A 17256-nucleotide genomic window follows, 5' to 3' on the forward strand; every position below is an offset into this window, starting at 1 on the left:
TACAATGGCACCCAAGGTCAGAAGCCTGGGAGTGCTACTGGAGTCTTCCTTAACAATGAAGACCCAGATAGCAGCCACTGCCAAATCCACTTTTTTCTAGCTTAGGTGGGTAAGGTTCCCTTCCTCGAGCTTGGCAACTGTGGTCGATGCTACAGTCACCTAGAGATTGGACTACTGCAATGCCCTCTACATGGGGCTGCCCTTGTCCCAAATCCGGAAACTGCAGTTGGTGCAGAATGTGGCAGCCAGGTTGCTCTTGGGACTCTCCATCCGGGAGAACATACAGCCTGAGCTGCAGACACTGCATTGGCTGCCAGTGCTATACTGGATTCGCTACAAGGTGCTGGTTATTTACCTTTAAAGCCCTATATGGCCAAGGACCTGCTCACCTTCGGGACTGTCTCTCCCCACGTTCCCCAGAGGGTACTTAGATTGGGAACATAAAACTTGTTACTGATCCCTGGGCCGAGAGAGGCAAGACTGAAAACAATGCGAGAAAGAGACTACTCATTTGCCGCCCCTCATTGGTGGAACCAACTGCCTGAGGTCAGACGACACTGTTTCAGTTAGCGTTTAACTGAAATGCTGACCACCACCAAGATGCTAGGTCCAGTGGATGCTAAGATAATTGAATGCCATCTTAAATTTGTCAGAAATTAGCACCAAATTATTTTAAACTCTTTAATGCTTTTAATGCAAATATTATTGTAAGTTGTGTGTTGTGAGCCGCCCTGAGCCTGCTTCGGTGGGGAGGGCAGGATATAAATCCAATAAAATAAATAAATAAAATATAGCTATGTTAATGGGATTTTGGAACCCAGGAATATTACCATTTCCTTGAGTTAAAATACAAGTTGATAGGATGTGAACTGGCAGAGACTGACCAAGAGATTTTGGGGTCATGGTAGATAACTCACTGAAAATGTCAAGGCAGTGTGCGATTGCAATAAAAAAGGCCAACACCATGCTGGGTATTATCAGGAAAGGAACCAAAAGCCAATCAGCCAGTATCATAATGTCCCTGTATAAATTTATAGTGCGGCCTCATTTGAAATACTGTGTACAATTCTGGTCACCGCAACTCAAAAAAGATATTGCAGCATTGGAAAAAGTGCAGAAAAGGGCAACTAGAATAATTAAAGTGTTGGAACACTTTCCCGCTAAAGAAAGGTTAAAACACTTGGGGCTCTTTAGCTTGGAGAAATGTCGACTGAGGGGTGACATGATAGAGATTTACAAGATTATGCATGGGATAGAGAAGATAAAGTACTTTTCTCCCTTTCTCACGATACAAGAACTCGTGGACCCTCAATGAAATTGCTGAGCAATGAGGTTAGAATGGATAAAGGGAAGTACTTCTTCACCCAAAGGGTGATTAACACATGGAATTCACTGCCACAGGAGGCGGCGGTGGCTATAAACATAGACAGCTTCAAGAGGGGATTGGATAAGCATATGACGCAGAGGCCCATCAGTGGCTATTAGCCACAGGGTATAGATGGAATTCTCTGTCTGGGGCAGTGATGCTCTGTATTCTTGGTGCTTGGGAGGGCAAAAGTAGGAGAGATTCTAGTGTCCTGGTCCCACTGATAGACCTCCTGATGGCACATGGTTTTTTTGGCCACTGTGTGACAGAGAGTTGGACTGGATGGGCCATTGGCATGATCCAATGTGACTTCTCTTATATTTTTATTAGTTATTTTATTGGTTGGGTGGAGTCTGGCAAGGGGGCTTGAATTTAGTAGAGAGAGAGAGACAATTGTATTTAAAAAAACTAGTTTATTCCATTACAAGTTTTTAGGACATAAAGCACTTCATCAAGTATAAATTTTGAAGACAGAAACCATAACATTTCAATATTCAGCATATCATAATTCCATAAAAACCCAATATTGATTTAGTGCACATATATGAACCTGTTCAGAAATATATAATGTTATGGATTAGTCACCAAGGTCTCAAAAGGAGCTGTTGGTGGCCAACCCAAAGGATATAAATCTTTGACAATTTATATACTCTGGACTCATAGGTTAAGTCAAGAAGGGTGATGCAAGGCTAACACAATTTTAGCAGAAGTAAATCTATAATACAATTCTACTCCAAATTCATACCATAGATAAGAAATGATGTTATATGATAGACTGAGAGTCAAAGATACCACATCAAGGAACATTTTGAGAATCTACAAGCCTTCAGCAGATAAACTAGATCTGCAGCCATCAAGTACCCATTTTGGAGACCCAGGGGCACCAAGGAAATGATAACCTTAGAAAAATGTAAACAATCCTTGTACATAGGAACACCAAGGCCACTAGGAAAGTGGTCAACCCTGGCTTGCAAGAATATCACATCTGCTACACTGCAAAGCTCTATGAGAGAAGAGAACCAGAGAGGAATTATTCAGACTGCTATACAGAAATGTCCCAGGATTGTTTATATTTCTGCCACAGTATCATAACCATTGTATCGTCACTGTGAATGCATCCTACCATGCTGTTTATCTACAGTGGACACCTGATAGAAGTTGGGACCTTGACAAAGGCTATTAATTAGATCCGTTAATAGCAATTAGCATTTCCTCACTGGTTAGGAGCTGTATCCAGATAGATAACTCTGTCATTCAAGGGCTCCAGAGGTTAGGCAAAGATGCTTCTGTCATCTGAAAGGTGGCAGGCTGTATGAGCAGCATTTCAATAAACCAGTTGGGAAATGGAACACTGATCGACTTAGAATGGTGTAAATGTTTAGAATTATACTGCAGGAGAATGTATGGCTGCAATCCTATGCACTGTTACCTGGGTTTTTCCAGAAAACATGCACAAAATTGTCTTTTTAAAGGGTGGTAGTACATGTACTCCACAGCATATTAGCGATCATCAAAATCAAAATCAATTTTTACCAGAAATTAGCGGCTTTGGCAGCAATAAGTTAACATAGATATAGACAGGAACAATGGAGAAAAGCTTAAGAAATACCAGTAGTGAAATAAGTGTAGGCCTCCTAACGTCAATTAATAGATTTGCTTAAGTGATTAAAATAACTTTGATCAAATAAATGGATGTCTCTAATTAAGCAGATTTTTAATAAAAGTACTCATAAAATTAAGAAAAGTGTAAGAACACACATCCCGCCTTCTCACGCACAAAGGAAAAGTTTTTCCCAAGTTAGTGCCTTCTGCAATACAAGTATTTATCTAATAAAATATTTTAATACTGTGTGCTCAAATGTACATACACCTACATATTTATCTACCAAAAACATTATCTACTTTAGTCAGTGGATAGCCTGAATAATAATAAACTAGCCTTACAACCCTTCATGTTAAATCTGGAGTAATCTTCTGTGAGCTGCATCCAGCATACGCCATATACGTAATTAGAATACAGTTTGAGTCCAATGGCACCTTTAAGACCAAATTAAGTTTAATTCTGGGTATAAACTTTTGTGTGCATCCACACTTCTTCAGATACATTGCAATTTTCCTCAAGCCTTACATGGGGGGGGGTGAGTTGCCAGGAAGGGCTAGTTAGTCAAGATGCATAAGTAACTGGCTAATAAGTACAGCTGAGACTGGATTAAAGTAAGACCTATGAATGGCAGCAACTTATACAAATGCAAGTTGACAAACAGATGTCAGAACTATGTCCTGTGGTCGCTGTTATTCTTCATGATCAACCAGAACCTCCATGTTCAGAGACACTTATCATCGGTTGCAGGATACTCGGCTAGGCGACAGTAAGGAGCAGAATGGTAGACTAGAGTGACTCTGGTTTGATGCAACAGGGATGTGCATCATCTGAGCCCCTCCTAACCTAAATTGTAATTTAAAGCTCTAGCCAAAGTAAGCCCGGCGCAGTTTGCCACAGGCGCCCGGTCCCGAGCAGGCTACACGCCACACTCCGTTGCCAGACAGAGAGAACGCGGCAGCACTTCAGGCTAGCAGCCCGGCCACTCGGAACTGAGCTCTGGAAGGGCGAATGCAACACCTGGGTGCAGCGGCGATAATTATTTCCGCTCAGGGCTCCACTATAGCGAAACAAGCCCCTTCCAGTGACGCAGCCACTAAAGTCGCCGAGCGAAGCTCCCCCCTCCTACGCCCCCAAAACAGCCTGTGATGTTCCGCGTTCCGTCTGGCCTTCCTGACCTGTTAAAATTAATTTTATGTGGCAGTTGTCTCAGCCCGAAGACGAATGCATCGTGCGAGAAAATAGCGTGAACCACTGAGGCCTAGAAGGCGGGAATATGTAGAGGGAGGGGGGGAGACGGTGCAAGGCGGCGGCGGGTACGACGACGCCTCGCCTCATCTTTTATTATTAATGTGATCAGCGACGCAGACACAGCTCCCCCCTTTTCTTTTCCCCCATCGAGGGGTGCCACGGATGGACTAGGCCAGGCCGTGCCCGTAAGTGAAGCATCCCAGCCGGAGATGGCGGCGGTTAGAATAAGGCACACTGGGTAAAAACACATTTATATACGAACCTCGCCGAGAAATTTTCCAACAATTCCTCCGTCCGACCACCATGCACCAGGACAGGAAACGGCCGTCTAAGCGCCCGCCCGCCTATCCCAGTACCGCCCACAGTCGTGCGGGCAGGCCCCGCAATCAGCACCAGTATAAGGTTCCATTGGACAGCCTAAGAAACTATAAACCACTCATCGTGGCCATTGGACAGCTGAGGTCCCAGTTCTTTTGTCTATTGGTTGTTAGCCACTGATCCCGCCTCCATGCTATACAAAGTCTATTCTATGCTAGGTTCAGGGCCTCTACAGCCGCCATTTTGTATCACGTCGTTTGAGTCGCTTGTGCGTCAGTGAGGGAAAGAAGGATAGTCGCCATTTTCCCTTTTTGACTAACGGAAGAGTAGCTGGTCATGTAATGAAGATAGTCACGCCCTGGGAACTATATTGGGTAGCTATAAGGAAAGATCCAGGGTAAAGCAGCGTATGTGGGGTGCAAAGCGAGTGCGCTGTTGTAGAGGCGTCGAAGCGTTGCTGACTGTAGCTTCTAGTAGAAGAGGGATATTTTTCGCGCGAAGAGATGTCTAGCTCAGAGAGACTATATGTGATGGGTGTTTTGTTCCTGCGCCTCAAAGGAGAAAATGATCTTATTTGGGGCTCAGGTACTTAGAATTTTGAAGCCCTCTTTGTTTCACTCTCTAACGCTCCGGTACCGATAAAGAACGGCTGCACTAATCTGAACGATGGTATCTGAACTTCTTCCTCGTTAAGCAACAGTTTCAGCAACTTAAATGTAAATTATTCCGTCCCCCACTTACCCCGCATGGACAAAGTTGTCTCCGTTGTCAAATACAGTGGAAGCCTGCGATATTTAGGCGAATTGGCCAGTAAAGAAATTGAGGTTTTATTTTTTTAGCGGTGTTATTTATGTAAAGCTACTTTTGCTGACGCATTTCTCTGTTGCTGTTGAAAGACATGTATTTCCTTTAGTATAGGGCACTGAATGTTCTTCTGCTTGCTAAGAAGACAAGGCTGTGGTACCTTAAATTTTTTTAAAAATTTGTTATTTGTAGTCCGCTCAAGCTGGATTGCAAATAGTGAGTCAGTACAATTGACAAAGTAGGAAATTCAGTAATCAATGCATTAGGTTCAGGTGGGCAGTTGTGTTGGTTTGAAGGAACAGCACAAAACTGAAGTTCACTGGCACCTTTAAGACCAATAGCATTTTATTTATGGTATAAGCTTTAACGTGCACACACTTCTTCAAAGACATTGAAATGGAAGTTACCAGTCCATACATATAGAGGGTGAGCAACAAAGTAGAAGAATTAGCATGCAAAATAAGGAAGATGTTTAACAGATGAAAGGACCAAACAGGAATACCAAGCTTGGTTTATATTGTCACCATTTGTTTGAATCCAGTTCTGGGAGGAACATAGTGAAGCATATAAATATATCAAAATTGGAGACTGATGTGTAAATGTACCCTTCTTTGTTGTGGAATGCTAAGAGTAAGTAATGAGACCCTGTTGTTATGCTCCATCCCTCTCCTCTCAAACATGGAGGTAACTAAAAGCATTCTTTTCTTTTAAATGAGATGATTGGTTGTGCAGTGTTGTGTTACCAGATCACAGAAATAACATTCCAAGCTACTATTCCAAATTACATTACATTACAATTAGTATTCCATTCTACTATTCTTAATTTTTTAAAATACAATATAAAGAGGATTGATAATAAAGATGTAAGGACTAAATGAGATTAGCATGTGTAGTGAGATAAACCATTATCCCTGTAAATCCTGGTTTCTTCATTTTTTTGCTCTGATTGTTGTAATTCAGCATTTTACCTTTCCAGTCTATTCCTGAAGTTCATTTGCAATAAAACAACTACTTTGAGGTTGCCCACTGAATGTCCTGGAAGGCTGAAGTGTTCTACAGGCCTCTCAGTCTTGTGATTCCTGATGTTAGTTTTGTGTCCATTTATCCTTTGATATAGGGCAGGGGTGGCCAAACTGTGGCTCCGGAGCCACATGCGGCTCTTTCACACACATTGTGTGGCTCTTCAAGCCCCCACCACCCCATCAACTGGCTTGGAGCAGGCATTTGTCTCTTTATATCACTTCTCCAACCTAAGCCAGCCAGCAGCTCGGAGAATGCATTTAATAATAATAATAAATTTATTCTTATATCCCGCCCTCCCCCGCCAAAGCGGGCTCAGGGCGGCTCACATGACATGGTTTACACCATGATTACACTAAAATCCATCAATACATTAAAAACAATTAAAATAGTTAAATACAATTCAGATTAAGTTAAATAAAAGTTGCTTTTTTACACCTCTCCCCCATCTATCTTCTTTCCTTCTTTTGTGGCTCTCAAACATCCAATGTTGATTCTATGTGGCTCTTCCGTTAAGCAAGTTTGACTACCCCCGATACAGGATTTGACCTGTTTGCCCTATGTAGAGAACAAAAGGGCATTGTTGGCATTTAATGACATATATGATGTTAGAAGATGAGCAAGTGAATGAGCCTGAGACAGCGTAGTTTATGTTGTTAGGTACAGGTGATCGTGTTGTCTGGCTTTATGAGGCCGCAATGTTGACATCTGAATTTATTGTGAGCTCTCGTACCAGTGTCCATTCAGGTTAGATGTTGTATTATTGTGGGTGAGGAGTTGTTTAAGAATTGGGGGCTGTCTGTGTGCAGGGAAAGGTTTGCTCCCTGGTGCTTATGAAAGAACTCATTCAATAGAGGTTGTAAGTCACTGATGATGCATTGAACTGTTTTGAGTTGAGAATTGTATGTGACTAGTGAACATATATGAACATATGAAGCTGCCTTATACTGAATCAGACCCTCGGTCCATCAAAGTCAGTATTATCTACTCAGACTGGCAGCAGCTCTCCAGGGTCTCAAGCTGAGGTTTTTCACACCTATTTGTCTGGACCCTTTTTTAGTGGAGATGCCAGGGATTGAACCTGGGACCTTCTGCTTCCCAAGCAGATGCTCTGCCACTGAGCCACCATCCCTCCCCATAGTGGTGTTATATTATTGCCTCTTTGGGGCCTGTCTTCTAACAGGCTTTCTCTGAGTATTGTTCTGGCTTTATTAATTTGTTTCTTAACTTCATCAAGTGGATATTTTAGTTCCAAAAAAAGGTTTGTTACAGATCCTTCAGGTGAGAATCTAGGATTGGAGCAGATGCAGTTGTAGCATACAGCCTAGCTGTAGACAGTTGATTGGTATGTTTAGGATGATAGCTGGGTGCATGTAAATATGTTTGTTGATCAGTACGTTTCTGGTATAAGGTGATGTTTATACATTTGTCATATTTGTACAGTATTGTCTAGAAAATGTATTTCTTGCATACATTGGTCCATTGTCAGTTTGATGGTGGGGTGAAAGTCATTGAATGCCTGGTGGAATATGTCCAGGGCTTCTTTACCATTTGTCCAGACAATAATGATGTAATCAGTGTAATGTGGGTATAGGAGAGGTGTGAGTGGGGCAGGAGTTTAGGAAATGTCTCTCCAAGTCAGCCATGAAGATGGTAGCATACTGTGGGACCACCACAGCTGACCTTGCCACCAAAAAATCTGTCATTGTGTTCTCAGCCACAACTACTTCAGATTTGGTAAGAACCTGTACCTGTACCTTCAGATTAATGGTATCGCTTGAGAGGATATGGATGGAACATAACAATAGGGTCTCGATTAATTAGTCTCAGCATTCCACAGGTAAGAAGGGTACATTTTCACATCTTCAATTTCTGATATATTTATTTGTTTCACTATGGGCTGCTTACAGATGGGGCAGCTTTGGGCAGCATCAAGGTGACTTGGAAGTGAGCTGCCTGGAAAAGGAGTGCCCGTGGCATCCTGACAGGCTGTGGGCTCCCCGGGGAGAGTCAAGAACGCTCATGCACCCTGTCTGCAACACCCTGGGCGCTTCCCAGCCATCCAGATGGCCAGGGAGGCGCCTTGGAGGCTCCCCAGTGAAAAGCCACCACTTTGAAAGCCAGCTCCCGGTAAGTCAGGTGCAGGATGGGGACAGAAGGCAGATGTGCACATGTAGAAGCATTTTTGGGGAGTGCTCGCCTGCCATCTGGCGTGGCTTAAACCACCCATCTGTAACCAGCCTATGTTTCCCTCCTGGAATTAAATCCAAACAAATAGTAACCATATAAATTAAGCTTGTTGTTCCTGTTTCGTCCATGTATCTGTTAAACTTGTCGAATGTTAATTTGCTTCTCACTCTCTTACCTATATATGTGGACTGATAACTTCCATTTCAATGTATCTGGAGAAGTGTGTGCGCACACAAAAGCTGATACCTTGAATAAAATGTTGTTGACTTAAAGGTGCCACTGAACTCAAATTTTGTCCCAGTGCATTAAGATTTTTAGAAATCTGGAACCACCAAAAAAGAATTGAAGCATAGCATAAGTATCCACATGACATATTAAACAATACAGAAATTACATACATAAATAGAATCCTACTTTCAATAAGCTATACAAGCAAGTGTGTAAAACCATTTTGTGCAGGACAACCCTATTACCTGTGCAGAAAAGCCCTCTTGAATAGTTCAGTTTTGCATAGTTTGTGGAAAGCCAGGAGAGTGGAAGCAAACTGTTCCATAAAGCTAAATCACATACAGTCATGTTAAAGTCATTAGGAAACCTGCTTCTTTCTTGGTAGTTTTGCAGAATGCTAGTGCATTGTTTTCCTTTTTATTTCGGGTGCACATCAGTGACCTATATGATGATGTTCAGGGTTTGGGTTTGTAGTTATGCTGCAAGAGCAAGTAGATCCACTATGAGATTAAATGTTCTATTAAACTTTTATCCAAAAGAATCAAAATGATAGTTTACCAGCACACCCAGCTTCAGATACAAATGCTGCAGTGTTTTATTTATACATTGTTCATCTTTCTCACTTCACTTCAATGTGGATTACATAGAGTGAGTCAATGCAATCAACAGGATGGGATATATAATTAACAATGCATAAGAATTAGAACTGAAGCAAAGCATAACTATTAACATGATACATTAAATAATGCAGCACTTACATTGTAGGATCCTACTTACAGTAACTCTACACAGTAGTGTATGCAGTCCCTATCAATTTATCCAAGTACCTTTGTGAAACAGTACAGTCTGAATCAATTGCCTGTGTAAAAAAGTCCTTTTGAATAATTAAGTTGTATAGTGTGTGGAAAGCCAGGAATGTGGGAGCCTTCCTGACCTAAGGCAGGCCATTCCATAGCTTGGCCACAACTGACCAAGAGAGACATGGGGGCGTGGTAGATAACTCACTAAAGATGTTGAGACAGTTGCAACTGCAATAAAAAAGGCCAACGCTATGCTGCGAATTATTAGGAAAGGAATTGAAAACAAATCAGCCAGTATCATGATGCCCCTGTATAAATCGATGGTGCGGCCTCATTTGGAGTACTGTGTGCAGTTCTGGTCACCACACCTCAAAAAAGATATAGCATTGGAAAAAGTGCAGAAATTGCAACTAGAATGATTAAAGGGTTGGAACACTTTCCCTATGAAAAAAAGTTAAAATGCTTGGGGCTCTTTAGCTTTGGAGAAACATCAACTGAGGGGTGACATGATAGAGGTTTACAAGATTATGCATGGGATTGAAAAGGTAGAGAACTACTTTTCTCCCTTTCTCACAATATAAGAACTCGTGGACACTCAATAAAATTGCTGAGCAGTTGGGTTAGAATGGATAAAAGGAAGTACTTCTTCACCCAAAGGATGATTAACACATGGAATTCACTGCCACAGGAGATGGTGGCGGCTACAAGCATAGCCAGCTTCAAGAGGAGATTGGATAAACATATGGAGCAGAAGTCCATCAGTGGCTATTAGCCACAGTGTATTGTTGGAACTCTGGGGCAGTGATGCTCTGTATTCTTGGAGCTTGTGGGGGGCAACAGTCAGTGGGAGAGATTCTAGTGTTCTGGCCCCACTGATGGAACCTGGTTTTTTTTGGCCACTGTGTGACAGTGTTGGACTGGATGGGCCATTGGCATGATCCAACATGGCTTCTCTTACATTCTTAACAGAGAAGCAATGTGTGTGGGCATTGTTGATTTTGCCTGTTTGCATGTTAGCACCTGCAGAAGGCCTTGATCCAATGAACGAAGCTGTTAACAGCAGAGCATAAGGGGAGAGGCTGCCAATGAAGTACTTGCAGAATGGGAGTATGCATGCTCTATTTAACTCCCAATAATAGCTAAGCTCTCTGCACCAGCTAGAGTTTCCAAATTGACTTCAGTTCACACGAATTTGGGCCTTCAGAGAGGCATAATACAGGGTGGTAGCATAGTAGGAATGTTCAGGTCTTTTTTTTTTTTAGCAGGAACATAGTTCTGGCTGGGTTGATGTCAGGGTTTTGTGGCCTGATATGCATATGAGTTCATGCTGGGCTTTTTCTACAAAAAAAAAAGTCCTGGGTATGGAACTACTTTTAAAAAATACATTTTTATTTCAATTTACAAAAATACAATTATAAATTATAAACAATACATTTATATTTAATATCATACATTAATGTAGAACTTGCTTAAATTTACTTTTTAATATTTCATATCTGTTCAGATATCTTTATTCTGTCCTTTCCATTTATCTTCATAGTTAATAATTCGATTATAAAACCAGTATTACGTATATCCAACCATTTGGCTTCACAAACACTAACAATAGCCAACCATTTGGCTTCACAACCATTTGGCCAACCATTTGGCTTCACAAACACTATCAATAGCTGATGATGAGCTAAAAAAAAGGTCCATGCATAATTTTCATGATATCCACCACCACATATAAGCAGGAGGGGGGGGCGGGATCAGTAAAAAAAAAATCATCCCATCTCTCCCAGAAACACAAGCCCTTAATGTCCTTTCTGCTTTCAAGTCCTGTTGCAGATGGCCCAGAGCTGAAACAGGAACCAAGCCAGGCAATGCACTAAGCCAGGAGTAGGACTGGGAAAGGTCTAGCCTGAGGTAGGCGGCAGCCAGCAGCAGACCACCAGGCTACCTCAGTCACCCACCCCAATAATAATAATAAGCATAACATCAGAAAATGTGCCAATATGATGCCTGCCAGAAGCAAACAATCAGGCCAGACAGCAGCAAGACCTACCACAAGCCCAAACAACTATAGTGACCACAACAACTTCCACAAGACCTACCCCCCCTCTTTTTAAAGCAGGAGGCCTGCTTTTACTACATGCTTTTAAAAAAACCCTCTCCAAAGGCTTTTGTGGGGGGGCACCTGTTTCTGTGTGTCTCTTTTCCAGTCTCAGCTACAGAGAAGGTTAAGGAGATTCTGGAACTCCCACAGTGAAGAGATGGAGAATGCAACACAATCCACACGAGGCAGTAGAGCATCTCCATTTTGGGGACAGCAATTCCAGCTCCGCTGTATACACCCCACCTCCAACTTTCACAAAGGGGCCAGCAGCCCCCTGACAGGGTAAACTCACCCCACAAGCCAACCCAGGAGCTTGGGAGGCTGGCTCTGCTACTCCCTAACTTTCTCAGAGAGGGGCCACCCCTGATACCTCCAGAGCACAGCCGAGGGCTCTTTTCTTGGGTGGGAGATCCAGAGGTGCCACAGCAGGAAGAAAGAAGAGCTGGAGAGTGCCCAGGAGCAAAGGAAGAACACTCACAGACACATGCTCTGAGTCAGCTCTGGAGCCCTCTCCGGTGGTAGGGTGAGGAAAGCAAGCAGGAGGAAAAAGCAACCAGATGTAGCCTCAGTCCCAGGATCTGCTGCCGCTGCAGCGCACAGTTCCAGGTGCTATTTTAAGAAAGTTTATGAGTTTGTGTTGGGGCTGCATTCAAAGCCATCCTGGGCCACATGCAGCTCTTGGGCTGCAGGTTGGACAAGCTTGACCTAAATCTATCATTCTGTTTTAATTTTCTTAATTTTCAGCTATATAATATAAATATTAGCCAATGGCCATCTTCAATTTGGCCATGGCGATAAGAGAATTATTACTATAGGTTCAAAGATATGCCAGCAGATTGATTTGATCTTAATTTTCCTTAAAAACAGCAGACCCCCACCATTCCCTTCCTGGGATAACTATGAATGGTGAAATCCATGAATACTGGAGGTAGAGGATGCACCTTCGGGTGCAGACTGGGAAGCCAAAAAACAACTTTCTCAGCTTATGCTCAGCTTGGCTGCAGCAATGCAAGTTGAGTCATATCAGTGGCCACGTGCCCTACCTGGTCTGGCACATCACAATACTGCTAATGGGCACACCACATAAGACATCTGGTTGTGCAAGCAAGTTGAGTGCTGCACAACTCACACACTTCCTCCCTTTTCAAACTACAGTTCTGAGAAGTTGCCAATCGTGCAGAGCCAGGGTGTGAACACAGCTTGTTTATTCCTGTTCTTCCTCTCCCAGCAGGTGAAGTAGGCATGTGCTGGAGAATACCTGTATCATGCGTTTGGGCAACAGACCAAGAATAAGTGAATAACGGGATTGCATTTACCTCTAACCATTGTTCATTGAGTGGCCTGTACAGGCACACATGGGACTGTAGACCTGCCATGGATAACAGCTTCCAAGCCTTTCAAGAAGTTTTTAGATGCTAGGAGTGCTCTCCCTCCCCCGTCTGCAGAGATCCCTTTCCTCCTCCATCAGTTCCCTTCACCGCAATCAGCAGCCTACAGTGGGGAAAAGAGGGAGGGATGTTGTCAAGCACCGATATTTCTCAATAAGCAGTCTTTTGTTTTAAATCAAAGCTGTTTTATTGTTAGAAATTCAGAAGCTGTACCAAGGACACAAGCCTTGGGAGTAATGATGTATACAGGGTTATACAGCCAGGCTGTAGCATAAACATCCTTGGGCCAGATGGATTTATTACTTGCCCAATGGTTGTAAATAAGGGGGGAGCAGTAGGGAGCTGACCTGCTCTTTGTCTAACAAACAAGTTACCGAAATAAACGTGCTTGACATACTGCCCCCTCCAAGCCCCTCTCTGGGGTTTTGAAGGATATTTAGCATAGAATTGTTTAATCAGTGCTGGCGCTCTCACATTTGAGCTAATTACCCACTCATTGTGCGCTGTTGAAAAATGTTTCCATCTAATCAGAAAATATAATACACCCCACTTCAGTTTAGCATCTAAGATTTCTTTTACTTCATGGTGATTCTGGTCCCCCACTGGAATAGGCTCGGGAGCTTTGGGCTGGGGATGCCAAGATGTGGCTCCAGGATCCCTCCGAAACAAACTGCAATGAAAGATGGGATGTATCTTACTAAACAATTTGGGTAATTCGAGTTCTACAGTCACTTTATTGATTACACGTTTAATATGGAACGGTCCCAAAAACTTGTATGCCAGTTTTTTTAGCAGTTTGTGGTAGAGGCAAGTTCTTGGTAGATAGGAACACTGTATCTCCCACTTTAAAATCCCAAGCGGGTGAATGGTACTTATTGTAATGTTTTTTGTAGTTCTCCTTAGCCAATTCCAAATTTTCTTGGATATTGTTCCAAGCCTTCCCCAACTTTCCCCACCATTGTTCAAAAGTTGATGGGATTTTAGGCATCGCTCCTCCCGGTAGCTGCAGAAAGGACTTCCCTTCATACCCATTCACTACTAGAAAGGGGGATGATTTGGTGGAGCTTTGTATGCTGTTATTATAGCCATATTCTGGAAATGGAAGCAACTCCGTCCAGTTGGACTGCTGATAGTTCACAACGAACTGTACGCCTTTGTTACTAATTAATTTATCCGGAAATGAGTGTAGTTTCACCACATGTTGGAAGAATAATTGAGCTAGTCTTTTAGTTGTGGGTATTTGAGAGCATGGAATGAAGTGGGCTTGCTTAGAAAAAGTGTCCACTACTACAAGAATTATGGTCTTTCCCTGCAAAGGAGGAAGCTCTACAATAAAATCCAATGAGACTACCAACCACAGTCTGGTTGCTGTTTGTAGTGGTTGTAACAACCCTGGGGGCTTTCCCCCCCTTCTCTTAGCCATCAAGCATATTGGGCATGAAGCAATATAATTAGAGATGTCTTTTTTCATAAATGGCCACCAAAATTGTCTATTCATTACACGCAGGGTTTTTACATATCCAAAGTGCCCAGCTAGCTTGCTGTCGTGACACAACTGAAGCACTTCTTTTCGGAGGCTCTCTGGTACGTAAAGTTTACTGTCTTTGTACCAGAATCCTCCCTCTCCTTTTTTTACTCCTTCAAGTATTGCAGCTCCCTCCTTTTCCACCTCGAAAATCAGTCTTTCATCCCCCACACTTCTCTTCTAACTTTTCGCGTTTTGCTTGTGCGTGGGTAGTTACTACTCCCCCCAATTAGCTGGGGGAGATGAGTGAATCCATCACCTCCTCCCTTTGGCTGTTGTGCTGAGGCAGTCAAGATAGTGCATCAGCAAGAAAATTCTTAGATCCCGGGACGTGCTTCAGCTTAAAATTGAATTTAGCAAAGAATCCCACCCACCGGATCTGTTTCAGTTAGTTTCCTGCGACCAGTAAGGGCTTTTAGGTTCTTATGGAAAGTCCATATTTCGAACGGGATCCTCGTCCCTTCTAACCAAGATCACCATGTCTTTAGTGCGAACGTTACAGCGAAAGCTTCCTTGTCCCACACTGATCAATTCCTCTGATCTTGAGAGAATTTTTTAGAGATGTAAGCGCATGGTTTTAGGGACACCCCCCCCCCTCATCTGGTTGCATGAGAATTGCCACCACAGCGACATCGCTGGCACCGCATTGAACCACGAAGGGTTTTAATTTGTTGGGGTGAATTAAGATGGGTTAGCTGGTGAACAACCTTTTTAACTTGTTGAAGGCTTCTTGACAATTTGCTGTCTAATTTAATTTTGCTCCAGGCCACTTGTCCTCTGGACCTTTCCCTTTCATCTTAAGAAGGTCTGTCAAAGGGAGCATGGTGTGTGCGAACCCTTGTATAAAATTACGATAAAAATTTGCTAATCCAATGAAGGATTGGAGCTGTCTACGTGTCCTCAGGGGTTCCCAATCTAGTACGGCTTGTATTTTGGTGTGGTCCATTGCCAAACACTTCCCTGACACTCTGTAACCTAAGAAATCCAATTCGGTCTTGTGGAATTCATACTTGGATAGTTTTGCATAAAGTTGGTTTTCATAGCGGGTTGCTAAGACCCTTCACTAATTTCACATGGGAGGGGAGGTCATTTGAATAAATAATTATATCGTCCAGGTACACCACTACCCCTCAGTACAAATGTTTTTGTAGGACCTCATTTATAAAGTTCATAAAAACTCCTGGGGCCCCTTGTAGCCCGAATGGCATAACTAAATATTCGAATTGTCCCATCGGCGTGTTAAACGCCGTCTTCCATTCATTCCCTTCTTTTATGCATGCCCGGAAATAAGCGTCTTTTAGATCCAGCTTGGTGAAAATCTTTCCCTCTGACACGGTGCTCAATAAATCCTTTATGAGGGGTATGAGGTACGCATTCGAGGTTGAAATCGTGTTGATTCTCTTAAAATCCGTACATAGCCTGAGCACCCCATCCTTCTTCCTAAACAGGAAGGGGGCAGTATGGGGGGCCGTAGCCGGTCTGATGAACCTCCACATTAAGTTCTTGTCTAGGAACCTGCGAAGTTCTGCTTTTTCAGCCCACCCCATGGAGTATATTTAAGCTCGAGGGAGGCTCTGCCCCGGAATCAATTCTGTAGTACAATCCGTATCTCGATTGGGGGGAAGCTTATTAGTTTCTTCTTCACTGAACACTTTTTTTAAGTCTCTGTACTCATGGGGAATTGATTTCACCTCCTCTATAGTGAGGCACAGTTTTTCATTTAAGGGGGGTGGTTCTGGACCCCACTCCACGTTCCACTGGTGAGGCTCACATCCCCCGTCTCTAAAGTCTATGATTTGGTTGCCCTATTTGATGTTGTGTTCATGCTAACCATCCCACTCCCAGGACAATGTCAAATGACGAAGAAGGGGCCACCACAAAAATTTCTGTATCCCAGTGGTCTTCTATTCCCATTGGCACCCCCTGGGTTTGCTCCGTACAGGGTTCCCCCTTCATCACTGTCCCATCCATTTGCTCAAATTGTATGGGGTGTTGCAGTAGACTCGTAGGGAGTCCAAAAGCCTCTACTAGTTTGGGTGTGATTATGTCTCTGGTACACCCTGAATCTAGTAGTGCTCAGGCATGTATAAAACGTTTAAGTCAATGGGATGAAAGTCAATGGGATGAAAAACAGGGTCCCAGTAATTCTCACCCTCAATGGCGCCGTTAATGCCACAACCTGCTGCTCAACACCTCTCAGTGCAGGTCGCCCTCGTTTCCTGCCGGCTCGTCTTCCCAAGTGTCTTCTCCCAGCTCGTCAACCACGATTTCTTCCTCCTGTGGGGTTGCTGATGCTGAGCTGCTCTTAGCTTGTTCTTTCGCTCGTCCCTCCGCCTTTTTTGCCTTGGGTGCACTGGTCTTCGGGGTGAGGGGGGGCCTCAAGGCCGCTCGGCGCCATTGGCTGCCATATGAATGGGGTCGCCACACCAAAAGCAATTTCTAGGGGTGGGTGGTTTAGCTGTCCCCCCAGACTGACTTGCTTTCCTTCCTTTTGCTTTTGCCCCCGGTTGAGACTCATGTCCCCCCTTACCTCCTTGCTGCTGTTGACGCTGGAGAGCCACTTTCTTCATGTTGGTTTCCACCTCACCCGCTAGTTGCACCAACCCTACCAGCGTAGTAGGGCAAGCTTGTTGGAGGGCTTGATCCAGTACGCTGGCATTCATGCCCC

The 17256-nt window shown here is 43.5% G+C and overlaps 1 protein-coding gene across 1 annotated transcript in view; it reads right to left on the bottom strand.

Moving 5' to 3' along the window:
- The window catches only part of ZNF143 (zinc finger protein 143), a 70025-nt gene extending 65408 nt beyond the window's left edge, over window positions 1-4617 (bottom strand). The window contains exon 1 of the mRNA XM_060261693.1: window positions 4480-4617. The gene's annotated coding sequence lies outside the window, so the exon portion shown is untranslated. The remainder of the gene's footprint in view (window positions 1-4479) is intronic.
- Window positions 4618-17256: the final 12639 nt, after the last annotated feature.

The sequence above is a fragment of the Heteronotia binoei genome, chromosome 21 (genome assembly GCF_032191835.1).
Source record: "Heteronotia binoei isolate CCM8104 ecotype False Entrance Well chromosome 21, APGP_CSIRO_Hbin_v1, whole genome shotgun sequence".
In the NCBI taxonomy this organism is placed as follows: Eukaryota; Metazoa; Chordata; class Lepidosauria; order Squamata; family Gekkonidae; genus Heteronotia; species Heteronotia binoei.